The sequence below is a fragment of the Lolium rigidum genome, chromosome 3, assembly GCF_022539505.1.
Source record: "Lolium rigidum isolate FL_2022 chromosome 3, APGP_CSIRO_Lrig_0.1, whole genome shotgun sequence".
NCBI lineage: Eukaryota > Viridiplantae > Streptophyta > Magnoliopsida > Poales > Poaceae > Lolium > Lolium rigidum.
The window spans coordinates 70,615,234-70,632,500 of NC_061510.1; positions in this window are offsets into that span (position 1 = coordinate 70,615,234).

The window sequence follows — 17,267 nt, forward strand, 5'->3', positions numbered from 1 at the left end:
GGCTGCATCCACCAACTCTTGAAACTCCGTTGCTCTCATCATACGGAGCTGTACCTTGAGCTGGGGACTTAACCCCCTCGAAATCTCTTTTCTTCTTGTCCTCGGTGTTGACTTCTTCAACGGCATACCGGGACAGTTTAGAGAACTCCACGACATAGGTCGGGATTGCCTTGTCCTTACGCTCGAGACTTTCAAATTCTCGACGCTTCGGCCTCCACTATACTTTCAGGGACATTGGATTCCCTGAATTTCCTTGCGAACTCCTCCCATGTGAATACCTTTCCAGCCGGATATACGGCTACTATATTATCCCACCAAGATGCGGCGGGTCCACACAACAAGTGTGTAGCATAACGGACCTTCTCCTGGTCATTGCATCCAACGGTGTTGAGCTTTCGCTCAGTATCCATCAACCAATCTTCCGCGTCCATCGGCTCGGGTGCGTATGCAAAAGATATGGGCTTGGTGTTCTGGAAGTCTGCTAAGGTGACTCCCTGATTCTCAGGTCTCTCCACCCTGTTTTGCTGTAACAAATCCTGAAAGAATTTGTTCTGCTGCTCCGAGTGTTACCCGTCGTCTCTCCTCCACCAGCTGCATGTCTTGGATAAAATTTTGCTGCGTCATGGGTGGTGGTGGTGGTGGAAAGCGATTCTCGGCTGCTTCGTCGGCCTCCTCCTTTTGTTTTGCTTCGCGCTCCATGCGCTGCGCTTCGGTCTCCTCTCCTAACGCTCCCGACATAACCCCCTAGTTCCGCAACACAAGATGATACTCATAGTTACTCCATGCGCAAGTTTTACGAGCTCAACCTTGTGCACGAGAACTAGTCACGCAATGGAAATCAAGAAGCAAATCCAAATCATACAAAACATATACCATATATTTACATACTTAAGTGGTCTTATTACAATACTCAAGTCGATGTGAGTATGCAAACTCACTTATTAAAGTATATATACAATTTCTACCAAATATTACACTCTACAATACACGTGGTACTTGTGTATTGTAGCTTGGCTTCTCTTGGTAGTCTCTAGACGATCTTCACTCCCGATACATTCCGAGGCTTCCATCCGGTCGAACGTGTCGTTCTCCTGTCAAAACCTGGAACATAAGGTCTCCCCGTTGGCTGATAGTCGGAATCCGATGATGATCCTAGGGCGAAATCAGTGTTCACGAACTGATCATTCAGTGCGTCATAATCCACCCATCGGGTGTACTCCCTATACCTACACCATAGGTATTTCCTACATTCGTATCCGACTCAACTTTGTGGATATCCGCCATGGATCATCACTACTAGGATAGCTGGGGACGTGGCATCTTCATTCATCTCCCCATCATAATACGCTGTGGTACTATGAGTTCCAGTATCCTATCCCCAACGCCAACCCCTGGAATTCTCGATAGGAGTCTCGGAACGCTGATTGTTTCCGGATTCCTCTCCGCCTTCGTATCCCCCATAGGAACTACCCGAGATAGTTCCCGAGTGTAACGAGTGTAGGTTCACGTGCAAGTGGATCAATGCTGATGTAGTCACCGACTGAATAAGCCGGTGTGTGCACCACATTCTCCATAGGTTCTTTCCCCTATTCTCCTCCTTGGGTTCGAGTGAATTCCTCAAACATCGTATCAATTGCTCCTATCGGATGATGATTCAAGCGAAAGAGTAATGATATGAAGTTACGGCTATTGTCCATGTATTTGGTCTGCTTCGATCTGGTTTGCTTTTGGCATATTTGAAATGGTTCGAGCATGGGATCATTGTCCTCCTCCATATGAGGAATGTGCGTGAATTCGGAACCCATAAGCTCTTTCGTCTTATGCTCCCGAATATCGGTTATGGCTCTCATAACAGCTATATGGTAAGCTGTGTTGGTTGTCCTTGCTTCCCCAGCTGGCATGACTACGCTCATTCCCAAAGATTCGGGAAGTCGCGGTCCTACCCTGCACTTGGCCAACACCGGACCATCATAGAACATGTATTTCTTTACCGGAATGCGGGAATCGCACCCAAATTCCAGTAACATGGCTCGTAGGATATCTGCAAGTCCTCCTTGGTACTCGTTCAGTGTGGAATCCATAACTTTCACGTTTCTTCCAGGTCGTGAACTTGCCATGTTGGCAGTAGAAATAGAAAGATTATGAGATTAGTAATAATGCATTATAATAGAGATAATAAAGAATTATCGCACTAAAAGATATGGTTGTTGTATTCTCAATTGAATATACACCATATTTTTAGAGAACTCTTTACTAATCCTATTTGACTCCTAACGTTTGGTCCCATTTACTAGGTTCCAACCTAAGGTCAAAGCTTTTGCTCTGATACCAAGCTGTGGTGACCACACATACCACTGCATGTTGTAGTATGCCGATCGTTGATATAACATTCACGAAGTACCATTCCGCAAATATTACATCCCTCGAGTAGTACAACAGAACATAGCGGGGTCCATAACTCATTCATTTATTATTACAACTATCATACACATGTCATCTTGGAGCTCCTCTTGGGTCCTAAGAGGAATACTCCTGAGTTCGAGGCGAACCCAACTTAACTTACAATACCAGAGTCTCATTAAACTAAACATTTATTTCATCGAGCAGCTAAATACTAGAGTTCGAGCTGCTCGGTTACTGCTACTCTCGGATATCTCTAGGCTTGTTCTCCTCCGGAAGCCTCGCCGGATCCGTAGACTATGAGATAGTCTACGCCTTCAACACCTCCTGAGAGGTCAGGTTCATCATAGCCGATGATCTCGGCTCCTTCATTGTTGTCGTAGTCCTCCTCCAGACGATTCAGACAATCTAAGCATGGGATTTAAGAGTGGTATGAGTACGAGCGTACTCAACAAGTTCATTATAGATAAGAAGTGTTTAATGCACTAGCTACGATATTAGACCAGCAAGTCTAATACCAATGCAAGTTTTGTTAAACATTTCTTTAAGAGATTGCTTTTATTTCAAAGAGCTATGTCCGTCAGCCTTCACCGGTTTACTAGAACTTCATGGAGCTCCTTTCCGGCCGCGTTCGCAGTTCCTCATCCCGGAACGGGGAGTGACGAGTCACGGTTCTTTACACTCTGCAGAGGTGTGTTGCTTTACCCATAAGAGATCTTAACCTTGGTGCCAACCGGAGCAGCTTTCCCGTCCACACTTCCTTTGGTGTGAGGCCCGGTATAAGGTCTAGCCAATCATGTTCCTCCGCTACCTCGAACACCCACCCTTTGTTGCATACCCCGACCACTGGGTCCTCGTCGGTCCCATTATTCCCGTAATTTCAGGGTGGACCCCGACCACGACAACAGTTTGGGACTCGTTAACCAAACTCCTTCGCCGGTAGCTGCAACCCATCATAGACCACATTACCGTGGGGAATTAGAAGGGGATCCCCACCCTCAAGTTGTTCCGCAAGCGAGCAACCGCTACGGTAAGCAACAGCTATACCGTGGGGAATTAGAAGGGGCTCCCCACCCTCAAGTTACTCCTCAAGACACAAGCTCGCTACGGTAAGCGCATCCGTTGATGAACGAGAGGTGGAAACACTTTTGACTACTCCGTCCCACTCCGGATCTTATGGTTAACACGGGTATTACGGCACAAGAATCACTGGCGACATTTGTTGTTTAATCCTAGATGGATATTAACCCTTGCAATGGAACCTCCACCATATCAACACAATCCATGGTTCCATTGCCCACCACATAGTCATATTCATAGTTATGAAAGTAGTGGTTTTGGTTTTTATGCAATCGTGATAACCATAGTACTTTGCAAGTAATTTGATAAAAGTACTCAAATGACATGAGCAAGTGATGAACTTGCCTGAACACTGCAAAGTTCTGCAGTTGGAAGGTATGGACTGACCCTTGTCCTCTTGTTCTGAAAAATAGCATCATTGTCCGATAAGGGCAATGGTTAAAGAAGCAATTATGCATGATTCCATTTTTTTAGGGTTTGTTCCCCCTTCCGATGTCGTTATTATTTCATGTAAGAGGTTAATACTAAGAATAATTTGGAGATACTTGTTTAAAAGTAAAATACAACCTTGAAATGTTGTCAAGGTGTTTTTAAAGTCCAAATGCATTAATGGACTTATTTTCATTATTGAAAATAATATGTGTGACTTAATCCATTATTTTAATTCATCAAATTAAGACTTATTCTTCATTGTCTTCAAAAATTCTCTTTGATATTTTATTTGAATAGAGAATTTTATGCTGATTAATTTTCATATTTTTACTTATTTTTTTAGAGCTTTTATCAATTTTCTATTGAATTTTCCAAGTTTCTGGTTTTTAATGAAATTTGGAAAAGATCGAGATTGCCCACAGGCCCACCTGTCGGTGGAGCCCGGTGGGTTGGACTAGACCAGCTCGGGTCCAACCGACCCGAGCGGTCGGTCGCTCACTCCCTCACCTCGCGCTCGTGTCCGAACCCTAACCCTAGAGCTGCGGCGACGCACGCGTCGCCGCCCCTTCGCCGAATTGTTCGGCCGACTCCGGCCATCGCCGCCGGCGAGATGTGGCGCATCCGAACCGCCACTCGACGGCGATTCAGATCCTCCGCGGCGATTCGTGCTGCGCCGCTTGCTCGCCTCGCCCCCTTCGCCTCTGATCTTCTGGCGTGGAGTGCCTCGGCGTTCTTGCCGCCGCCGACGCTCCAGGTGCTATGGCGCCGCCATGGTGCCACCGTGGTGCTGCTGTGGTGTTGCCGTGGGGCGTCCACGCTCGGCGCCGCCAGGCCAGGGCGCGGCTTGGCGGCTGCCGTGGGTGGCCCGTGCCGCCGTGCCGCCATGGCACGCCTTGCGCTACTTGCTCCGAGTACGCCTCCTTCAATCCTCTCCTCTCTCTCATTCTTGCCTTCTCCTCTTCTTCCACCGGCCGGCTCGGCCATGGCCCTCCTCCGATGGAGATGCCGCCATGCCTTGCTGCCACCTGCGGCTACTCTTATAGCTGTGTGTCGCTTGCCATGATTCTAGGCTGTGCTATCTGCTGCGCCTAACTTGCTTGTGTGTGCGTATGCTTGCTATCGTTGCTACGATGCTTGTGCTAACCTTGCTGTGGCGTGTGCTTCCATTGATTCTTGGCTCTGCTCATCCTTGGGTTATACATGTTATTATTTGGCTAGATGCTTATCTGAGCATCACCAGCCACTGTTATTGCTTGCTTACATGTGCTGTAATAAGCTCTAGCTCCCCTGGCTCATTACTGTGAGTGGTTCTTGCTGTTTAGCAAGAGGCTGTGTTATTTATGTGATGATTATTGAGTCCTGGCTTATAGTAGGTTTGGCCTTGCTTAATTGTTGTTCATGTACATCAATTCCTTGATGATCTGCTTCTGGTTATAACCATAAAAATGGTTATGTGCTAGTCTGTAATTCTAGTGTTGCTTATCTCGTGGTTGTTTAATTCATAGAATTCATGTGGAATTCCCAGTGTTTGACTCTAGCCTGTCCTGGCATGCTTTAGCAGGCCCTGATGATCAATTGATCATCACTTGCTTGTTGCCTGTGCCTTACTGGTGCTTCACCTGGTGTCTGTGTGACACTTATATTTGTGCTGGTGTGTGCTAGTGCTTACCCAAGCATCATCTGATGCTTGCAGTGAGCCATTGGTTCACTGGCAAGATGTTGATGCTTTAGTTACTTTACTGTTTCATTTACCTGTAATTCCTTACTTTACTAGATGGATAAATGATGTGAACTATTTATCAGTAATGATCATATGGATGAATTTGATGTAGCTAGAGGGATGCCAACCACTGGTTGGGAACCCTAGCTCATACTTGAATCATACGGATAATGATGTGATGCCTTGGTGAATTTTCTATGTGGTTGGGTAGTCCTGTTGTGACCCTAGCAGGCTCTGTCTGCTTAGAAATGGTTGCTCCTACCTCATGGATGCTTCTGTGCACTAATCCTGGTAGTCCTTCATAGACTGCCAGATCATTTGATGTTGAAATCATACTGGACATATATCTGTCCATTAATCTGATGGCTTTGCTAGCTGTGTGTTACTAGGTGAATCTGGGTAGCTAAATAGGGATTAGTTCCTTGCTGGATTTCCCTGGTTAAGTCCTTTTCTTAATACTGTTGGCTTGATCAGTGTTCCCTTGGATCCATTCCTAATGGTTTTACCCTGGTTTTGCTTGCATCACATGGCTGATAGCCAAATGATGATACAAACGAGGGTATTCTTCCCTTCAGTGTTCCTGTGATGCATTGTATGCTTATTTATGAGCAAAACTTGGTTTTGCTCGGGTTGATTTGGTGTATACCTCACTCCAGCTCCTAGATTGTTTGTTGGTGTAGAGGATTGCTTCAGGATTGAGCTTGTGCTTGCCCTGCTCCTCCTTGCAACCTTGTGTGGCTTGATTCAGTACTGTGATGAATTATCAGATTGAACAGCAGTGGCTGTTCATATGTTCTTGTGTTCTTGGTGACTTACCCTGTGAAGCCCTGTCGATGAATATGGCCTAGGGTTTACTGTGGAGGCTTTTATGTGACCTTCTCCTTCCTCTCTGGTCGACAGCAAGGTCTGCAGCTTATGGTGACTCACTGGCCTGTGTGTGCTGTTGAGCATGCACACTGCCTGGTGAGCAGTGTGGCTGTGTGTGTGTGCACCTGATGCTCTGAACTTGGTTTGGAGATGATCAGCTCGGCAGAGCTGATCCATATCCACAATTTTCCATTTCTTTTTAACCTGCCAAGTGGCTTTGCCACTTGGCTTAATTCTGTTTTTGCTTTGATTTGTGCAGGGAATCAAGAGTGTAATCAAGTGAAGATAAAGATCATCAGATTCAATCATCTTTATGAAACTAGACTTGTAATTTAGGATAGGTCATTATTTGTAATCTTCTTTTTCTTATTTGAGCAATTCTTGTAATATGTTGTATTATTCATTTCTTTTCTCTTATGAATATTGTAATGACAATGTAAATTGTGTGATGATCAATAAAGCTCAAGGTTTTTCTCTAATGAGCTTTACTTTACTTTAATTGCTCATATTGTTGATTATTTATTATTTACTTAATGAATTTCCTCACAATTCAATATTAGGGTAATTATTTAATATTTGAAGTTGAAATTCAAATTCATCCTTGGTTTAAATTTAACCATGTCACTTCATTTAGAATTCAATCATGCAAACTCTCCCCTCTCTTCTCAAAAACCCTAGTTTAGTTGAATAAGAGCAAGTTTATCGCACTCTCGAAACCCTAACCCTGTAAGGTGTCGAGAGAGAAACTTGTCCCCCTTCGATGCAGTTTTTGTTTAAAAAAGCGAAATTTCCCCGTAAATTACAATGCAATGCACATCCCTTTCTAAAATCTACCCCTCGATCGTCTCTAAACCTGGGACATTACAGTCAACAATGTAAATTCTGTACAACTACTAGAATCATCGTAAATTATGTTTTTATGTTATGTGTATTTGGTGTCAACGATGTGATATTATTTTACTATTTTTTGGACTACTTGATAAAGTTAGACTTTGACTAAACCTAGAACGTGAAATAAGTAGCAACTAGGAAATTAACCGACAACAAATATTCTAAACAAAATTGAATGTAGTACGTTAGCAAATAGGACTAGGAATACATACCGCAAGTTTCCCCCCTGTGTCTTCACGGGGACCATCGCGTCTCGCCAATCTACCGTAGCTTTTTTTTTTTGAGTACGTCAACAGCCGCTTGCTTCTCGTATGAAGGCTCATGAGTAAAAGGGCTCCGAGCAGCCCATGAGCCTGATGCTTGGTACTCACTGCAGCATAATAAAACAGAAAGAAAAACATCAACAAAAGATTTGCTCAAATTTGTAAAACAACCCAGCTAGCTAGTTTCGGTGCTCGAGAGATTCTCGGACCTATTCTTTATGGCCGACAGATGTTCCCCATTGTATGGATGACAATTTTGCCGCATCCACATCTTAATGGAATGCAAGGTGTTCTAAACAAACAAATAAATAAAGGAACAAACCAAACTTAAAAGGGAGCTCCATGTCAAAATTGGCAGGTGGTGATGCAGTGGCGGCTGGTCTCGCGCTTGTGTGGTGGTCGAGTCCGATTTGGGGCCCGATGGGTTCGGTCGGATAGCAGTTCACACGCTCGGTCGGGTTGCAGTTCGCACGCTCCTTCTTCGCTGGCGTTACTGGTGCGGCCCTGGCATGGTGGTGGTGGATGCCTCCTCCGTCGGAAGGTAGGGGTCAGTTAGTATCGATGGCATGTTGGGGCGGCGCGGGTGCCGGTGAAAACCGAGCACGACGGGCGATGATGGCGCTCACGCGTTATTACATTGCTGAAGGCATCACCATTACAAACCGTAACTACTCACCCACGTTGCTTCAGGCAAAACCCCAGATCTTGGTATCCCGAATCGGCATCACTTTTGGCGTCGTTTATCTGTTAGCTAGGTTAATCATTTGGGATCAACAATTTAATGTTGGTAGCAAGTGGTGGTGTTGTGCATCAACCGCGATGACGACAAGTCTCAGAATCGTGGCACGGCGAGAACTCGACGACAGTCCTGCTGTCACCCGGACTTCAGCCGAGCGCACCTCAAGCGATAGATGTTGTCTGGAGGGATTTGGCGATGGTGATTGGACCGTGCCCGGGATTCATCTCTCCAACTTGCTCGCTGCCTTGTTTTTCCAGGTACCACTAGATGTACGGGCCAAAATAATTGCAGTTTTTTTTTACATTATGAGAAATAATGCATTTTTATAATAGGTCTATATGGTCATGTGAGCCAAAACACCACCTCTCCTAACATGAGCCTACCTAGTAAATCGCCGATGCTCCACTTCAATGAGGATGTACAAATTTAGTCACAAGTCAAATTTTATAAGTTTACGGTAGGGACCGTTGAATATGGCCCGTCCAGCAACAAATCCCATGGCATATATTTGTTAATACTATGTGATCAAATGAGTATTTTTTTTCGTCAAAGGGTGAATTTGGTAGATACAAAATTAAATTGCACATCAAATAAAACAATAGAATATCACATTAAGCCGTATTTATGGGAGATCAAAATTTCCTGGTGTGTTAGAATGCACCGATCAGGAGCAGGAAGCAGACTCACCAGTCGAGCGCAGTGACAACCGTGGCCCACACAGCAGACAAAGCATCCAACGGCTGCAGGAGAAAAGGACAATTGTAACAATCCAATCTTGTAACAAGTGTCAATCCAAAATGAATATCGAACAAGATATAAAAGTGATAGAGCCAAACCACAATTGATCGAGCATCAGCAATTCTATGGTCGTCTTTTTCACAAAATAGATATGGTTAACTGATGATGTGTCACATTGCACCGTATCTTGTTGCATTTAATATGTGTATATATACAAGCCCCACAATAGATCGTATATTCGTGTTGTATCTCAAAACAGCGTTTTTTTTTTTTTAACACGAGCATTTTAACCTATTGGTGCTATTTGTGTTTGTGCCATGTAGGAAACGTTCATGTATCCAGAGTACCACCAGGTTAGCACAAATCAGCAAGGTGCCTGTGCTCAATTGCGCTTGCCGGCCAGTACGTGGCACGCTAGCACGTACTAGGGCTGCTAAGTGTACAACGCAATCAAGAAATTAAAGGCAAGTAGGCAACAAGCGCACATGTCACATGGCGCTCACAATGCCCCGTGTACCGTATCTATTTTGGTCAGGTAGGAAGGACAAAAGGAAAAGCTAGCTAGCATGACGTAATCTTGTAGGAGTGTTCTTGTTAGGGAAAAGGCCGATGCGCAGTAAACTCTACTGGCCGTCTTTTCCAGGAAGCGCCACATCCTTAGACCATGTACTATGTGGTCTAAAAGCGATTCATAGAGGCTTTGGAACCGGTTCCATACATAGTGAAGCATCGACTTATTACTTCTGACACAACAAGCGAACCAACAAGTTGGTTCGGTTCATACCGATAAAACAATGATTCATTTGCTGAGACAAAGGGATAGGAAGAAGGCTGCTCACACGAAGTGGTAGGGAAAGCAGGAAAAAGTAATAGTTCTTTTATTTCTACCAGGCCCCATCGGTACTGCATGATGCTGTTCACACATAGCAGGGAAACGAAGGCGGTTCCTTATCTGACAACCCTTTTTCAGGAATCGGCTACACATAGTACATGGTCTAGAGGTCGCCTGCATTATTGTTGGACCACGTACATTCGAGGCAGAGGCACTGACTCCATTATGCTGCACGTTCAAGGGAGTCCCGTTCCAACGCGCGCGAGTCCGGCCTCACACATCTCATGTCCTTCTTTCTTTTCCTAAAGCCTAATTTCTCTCTCTATTTCTGCTGCTTAATTAGCTAGTCAGCGGCATTGACGGTAGTCCCGGCGGGCGGCCGCCGTGCTCGATCCCTTCCTTGCCTGAAGCTGGCGGGGCTGAGGAGGTGGAGGCGTCGCCGGAGTGGCTTTTGCGGTCGTCGTTCCCCTTCTCCGCTGGCGGTGCTCCGGTGGTGTGTTGCGGCGGATCTGGCGACCTCTTCGTGCTGTCTGCTCTGCGGAGTGGTGGAGCACGCGAATCCCTGGCCGGCGACCGAGAGACGGCGGCGCTGGGAGTTGTTGATCTAGAAGGTGATAGTGTTCGGGAGCAGGACGACGGCGACGATGCACCAGGATGGAGGCTCGTTCGAGCTGAGTTCCGAAGACTTCCCGCTCGCAGAGGGGCTCCTCCGATACCAAGGCGTCAAGGAAGGAGTTGCGGCGGCGCGCCGGCGGTACGTGCTGGTTGTCTTCGTCAAGGTCGGGATCCAGGAGGACTTGTTCATAATTTCAACTTTGTACTGGGTCTTTCTGTTAGAATCTTGTTCCTGTAATATTATCTCCTTTACCGCAAAAAAAAATGCCGCTGACGAGCTTTTTTGGAGAATCACCATCGTGGAGTCTAGCCGTTGCGAATCGAAGCTAGACGGCGCCGGCGCGGCGGCAGTTGTGCCACCGCCCGGAATCGATTTTCTTTCTGTAAGCAAAAGCTAGCCATGCTAGTCCAGATCGATCGCGAGAGGAGGCAGGAATTTGAAGAAAAATCACAACAAAATTGTAAGCACACGAAGAACTCACCAAGGCTTGATCGATTCTTTGTAAGCACGGCCGTACGAGTGGACTGTGGAGCGCGGTGCCCGCCTCCAACTTGCCCCCCTTGATGACCCACAAGTATAGGGGATCGCAACAGTCTTCGAGGGAAGTAAAACCCAAATTTATTGATTCGACACAAGGGGAGGTAAAGAATACTTATAAGCCTTAACAACTGAGTTGTCAATTCAGCTGCACCTGGAAAAGCACTAGCAACAATGGTGATGTGAAAGTAGCCGTGATATGAGAGCAGTAGTAACAGTAACACAGCAGCAGTAATAGCAATATGAGAGCAATGGCACCAGAAGATAGTTGATACTACTTCCAATGACATGTAGAACGAGTATATGATGATGAAAGATGGAGTATATGATGATGAAAGATGGACCGGGGTTCCCAGCTATCTACACTAGTAGCAACTCTCCAATAACAAGTGTTGGGTGAACAAATTACAGTCGGGCAATTGATAGGATTGAAATAGCATTAAGACAGAATATCAAGATCATTAATTATGTAGGCATGTTTTCCAATAATAGTCGTACGTGCTCGCAATGAGAAACTTGCACAACATCTTTTGTCCTACCAGCCGGTGGCAGCCGGGCCTCAAGAGAAACTTCTGGATATTAAGGTACTCCTTTTAATAGAGTACCGGAGCAAAGCATTAACACTCCGTGAAAACATGTGTCCCTCACATCACCGCCATCCCTCCGGTTGTCCCGATTTCTGTCACTTCGGGGCCTTTGGTTCCGGACAGATGACATGTGCATACAACTTGTAGATACAATCTAAGCAATAAGTATAGAGCTCAAATCTAAGATCATGGCACTCGGGCCCTAGTGACAAGCATTAAGCATAACAAGATTGCAGCAACAATAACTTCATAAACATTGTAGATAGACAATCATAATGTAACAATCCATCGGATCCCGACAAACACAACACCGATTACATCAGATGAATCTCAATCATGTAAGGCAGCTCATGAGATCATTGTATTGAAGTACATGGGGGAGAGAATACCAACTAGCTACAGCTAGAACCCGTAGTCCATGGGGGAACTACTCACGGAGCATGATGGAGGCGATGGCGTTGATGCAGATGGCTTCCGGGGCACTTCCCCGTCCCGGCAGGTGCCGGGACGAGACTTCGTCCCCCGAATTGGAGTTTCGCGATGGTGGCGGCGCCCTGGAGTCTTCTCCGGAGTTTCGTCAAAAGGTACGGTGTTTTTAGGTCGAAAGGGATTTTATAGGCGAAGAGGCGGCGCAGGGGGGCACCTGGGGGCTCCCCACCACAGGCCGGCGCGGGCCCGGGCCAGGCCGCGCCGCCCTATGGTGTGGTGGCCCTCTGGCCCCTCTCCGACTCTTCTTCGGTGTTCTGGATGCTTCCGGGAAAAATAGGAGGTTTGGTCTTCGTTTCATCGAATTCCGAGAATATTGCCCGAACAGCCTTTCTGGAACCAAAAACAGCAGAAAACGAGAACCGGCACTCGTGGCATCTTGTTAATAGGTTAGTTCCGGAAAATGCATGAAATCATCATAAAGTGCAAGCAAAACATGTAAGTATTGTCATAAAACAAGCATGGAACGACAGAAATTATGGATACGTCGGGGACGTATCAGCATCCCCAAGCTTAGTTCTCTGCTCGTCCCGAGCGGGTAAACGATAAAAAGAATAATTTCTGTAGTGACATGCTACTTACATAACCTTGATCATACTATTACAAAGCATATGAAATGAATGAAGTGACTCAAGGCAATGATCTATAATTGCTAACAAATAGATAACATATAGCAAAACTTTTCATGAAGAGTACTTTCAAGACAAGTATCAAAAGTCTTGCACAAGAGTTAACTCATAAATCAATAGATTCAAAGTAAAGGAATCGAAGCAACACAAAGGAAGATTTAAGTTTCAGCAGTTGCTTTCAACTTTCAACATGTATATCTCATGGATAATGGTCAACACAAAGTAATATGATGAATGCAAATAAGCAAGTATGTAAGAATCAATGCACAGTGGACACAAGTGTTTGCTTCTAAGATGGAAGGAAATAGGTAAACTGACTCAACATAAAGTAAAAGAATGGCCCTTCGCAGAGGAAAGCATCGATTGCTATATTTGTGCTAGAGCTTTGGTTTTAAAAACATAAAGAGAGCATAAAAGTAAAGTTTTGAGAGGTGTTTGTTGTTGTCAACGAATGGTAGTGGGCACTCTAACCCCCTTGCCAGGCAAACCTTCAAGAGCGGCTCCCATGAGTTATTTTTATTTTTGGGTGGCACTCCTTCCAACCTTTCTTTCACAAACCATGGCTAACCGAATCCTCGGGTGCCCGCCAACAATCTCATGCCATGAAGGAGTGCCTTTTTATTTTAGTTTTATTATGATGACACTCCTCCCCACCTTTGCTTACACAAGCCATGGCTAACCGAATCCTTCGGGTGCCGTCCAACAATCACATACCATGGAGGAGTGTCTATTTTGGTTAATTAATTTGGGACTGGGAATCCCATTGCCAGCTCTTTTGCAAATTTATTGGATAAGCGGATGAAGCCACTAGTCCATTGGTGAAAGTTGCCCAACAAGATTGAAAGATAAACACCACATACTTCCTCATGAGCTATAAAACATTGACACAAATCAGAGGTGATAAATTTTGAATTGTTTAAAGGTAGCACTCAAGCAATTTACTTTGGAATGGCAGGAAATACCACATATTAGGTAGGTATGGTGGACACAAATGGCATAGGTTTTGGCTCAAGGTTTTGGATGCACGAGAAGCATTTCCTCTCAGTACAAGGCTTTGGGCTAGCAAGGTTATTTGAAGCAAACACAAGCATGAACTGGTACAACAAAACTTATATAAGAACATATTTCAAGCATTATAATACTCTACACTGTCTTCCTTGTTGCTCAAACACTTTTACCAGAAAATATCTAGACCTTAAGAGAGATCAATTATGCAAACCAATTTCAACAAGCTCTACAGTAGTTCTCCACTAATAGGCTTAAACTACATGAAAAAACTTAATCATGATCTACTTGAGAGCTCAAAACAATTGCCAAGTGTCAAATTATCCAAGACATGATGAGGCATTTTCTGTTTCCAACCAAATATAAATAAGTGCAATAGCTTCCAACTTTTATCATTGAACATTAAAAGTAAAACGAAGAACACGAGTGTTCATATGAAAAAGCGGAGCGTGTATCTCTCCCAAACAAGGATTGCTAGGATCCGAATTTATTCAAACATAAACAAAAATAAAAGCACACAGACGCTCCAAGTAAAGCACATATGATGTGACAAAATAAAAATATAGTTTCAGGGGAGGAACCTGATAAGTTGATGAAGAAGGGGATGCCTTGGGCATCCCCAAGCTTAGACACTTGAGTCTTCTTGAAATATGCAGGGATGAACCACGGGGGCATCCCCAAGCTTAGACTTTTCACTCTTCTTGATCATATATCATCCTCCTCTCTTGACCCTTGAAAACTTCCTTCACACCAAACTTCTCATAAACTTCATTAGAGGGGTTAGTACTCAAAAAATTTGAATCCACCTTGGTCCTGTAGTGGAACATTGCAATAACTCAATAAAACATTGGCTACAGCCCTCTACGTCTAGAAAACCTCGCTTAAAGTCCACAAGAGACAATGCAAAAAACAGAGACAGAATCTGCCAAAACAGAACAGCCAGTAAAGACGAATTTTAAATAAATACTTCCGTTGCTCAAATCAGAAAACTCAAAACTAATGAAAGTTGCGTACATATCTGAGGAACACGCACGTAAATTGGCATATTTTTCTGAGTTACCTACAGGGAAAACAGCCCAGATTCGTGACAGATAGAAATCTGTTTCTGCGCAGAAATCCAAATCTAGTATCAACCTTCGATTAGAGGCTTCACTTGGCACAAAAAAACACAAAACTAAGATAAGGAGAGGTTTCTACAGTAGTAAACAACTTCCAAGACACAAATATAAAAAAAAGTACTGTAGCAAAATAACACATGGGTTATCTCCCAAGAAGTTCTTTCTTTATAGCCATTAAGATGGGCTCAGCAGTTTCGATGATGCACTCGCAAGAAACAGTATTTGAAGCAAAAGAGAGCATCAAGAGGCAAATCCAAAATAAGTTTAAGCCTAACACGCTTCCTATGCATAGGAATCTTGTACACAAATAAATTCATGAAGAACAAAGTGACAAGCATAAGAAGATAAAACAAGTGTAGCTTCAAAATTTTAAGCACATAGAGAGGTGTTTTAGTACCATGCAAATTTCTACCACCATATTTTCCTCTCTCATAATAATTTTCAGTAGCTTCATGAACAAACTCAACAATATAGCTATCACATGCAGCATACTTTTCATGATTTCCAAACACATAATTTTTATCAAGTTCAAGAATAGTGGAATTAAAACTTTCAAACTTACTTTTATTAATAATATAACAAGGTAGTTGATCAATCTCAATAGATATGGGACTCATAGAATAAGTCAAGAACTCTCCAATCCCATTTTCATTAGTAGTACAATTAATATTATCAAGTAACATAGGACCATCATCAAGAGCTTTATCATAAACATTTGCTACGCAAAATTCTTTAGTACCATGCATTTCGACATCAGGCACAAACAAAGCATTATCATAAGATTTATCAAAGTAGCATGGATTATCATAGATAACAGTAGCATAATTATTTTCACAAGTTTTACTCATAGGCAATACTTCAAGATAATCCACAGGAACATAACATTCAACCTCTTCCGGTAAGCATGGAGGACAATCAAATAGTGTAAGAGATAAAGAGTTACTCTCATTAGAAGGTTGGCATGGGTAGCTAATCCATTCTTCCTCCTTTTGTTCATCACTCTCCTCTTCTTTTTCATCCAATGAGCTTTCAGGTTCATCAATTTCTTCTTCCATCGGTTCCTGCAAATTGTGAGTGCATTCTTGTGCATTAATGTGTCTCTCTTTATAATCAAGAATATAAGGATTCGTACTGTAGCATTCTATGCAAGAATTAAGGATAGTAGAGACATAATCTTTAAGGCCCTTACAAACAACACAAGTTTCATAATTCTCAACCATGAAGGATTCTATCTCGGAGGCTCCCATAAATAAGACAAATTGTTCTACCTCTTCGAACCCATAATGAATATAGCAATTCCGATTATAGTTCTTAATTAAAAATTCCTCACTAAAGCCACATTGAAATTTAAGATGTTTAGTATCCTGTTGAGAGCAACAGTTTATATCATGGCGTTCAAGCAAGATTTCAGCAATTGTATTCAGTTTTTCTATCATAGCACTCATTATTTTACCAGTTCTTGATTCTCTATAATTATTATAACATTCTATAAGCTCCAAGTAGGTTGTTGGTTCTCCCATAACAACAGTTTTTAATTTTTCGATTTTTCAAATTTTTATGGATTTTTGGGTATATGAGACAAATAAAACAAGACAAAAATAAACTAAGCAAAAGTAAACTAAGCAAACTAATACTAGACAGAAATAAACTAAGCACAAATAAACTAGACAAAACTAAACTAAGCAAAACAAAATAAAATAAAAGTAAAGAGAGAGGTAGAGTGTACTCCCCAGGTGAACTTATGAGTAGAGCTATGCCTCCCCGGCAACGGCGCCAGAAAATAGTCTTGATGACCCACAAGTATAGGGGATCGCAACAGTCTTCGAGGGAAGTAAAACCCAAATTTATTGATTCGACACAAGGGGAGGTAAAGAATACTTATAAGCCTTAACAACCGAGTTGTCAATTCAGCTGCACCTGGAAAAGCACTAGCAACAAGGGTGATGTGAAAGTAGCAAGTGATATGAGAGCAAGTAGTAACAATGAATACGACAGACGAGTAATAGAAATATGAGAGCAATGGCACCGTAAGATAGTTGATACTACTTCCAATGACATGTAGAACGAGTATATGATGATGAAAGATGGACCGGGGTTCCCAGCTATCTACACTAGTGGCAACTCTCCAATAACAAGTGTTGGGTGAACAAATTACAGTCGGGCAATTGATAGGATTAAAATACACTAGTAGGAAAAGCCTCATCAGTGGCGCACGAAAATTTGATTCTGTGGCGCACGGGTGGTGCGCCACAGAAACGTCGCCACAAAAATAAGCTTTCTGTGGCGCACCTGATTGTGCGCCACAAAAATAAGGTTTCGTGGCGCAC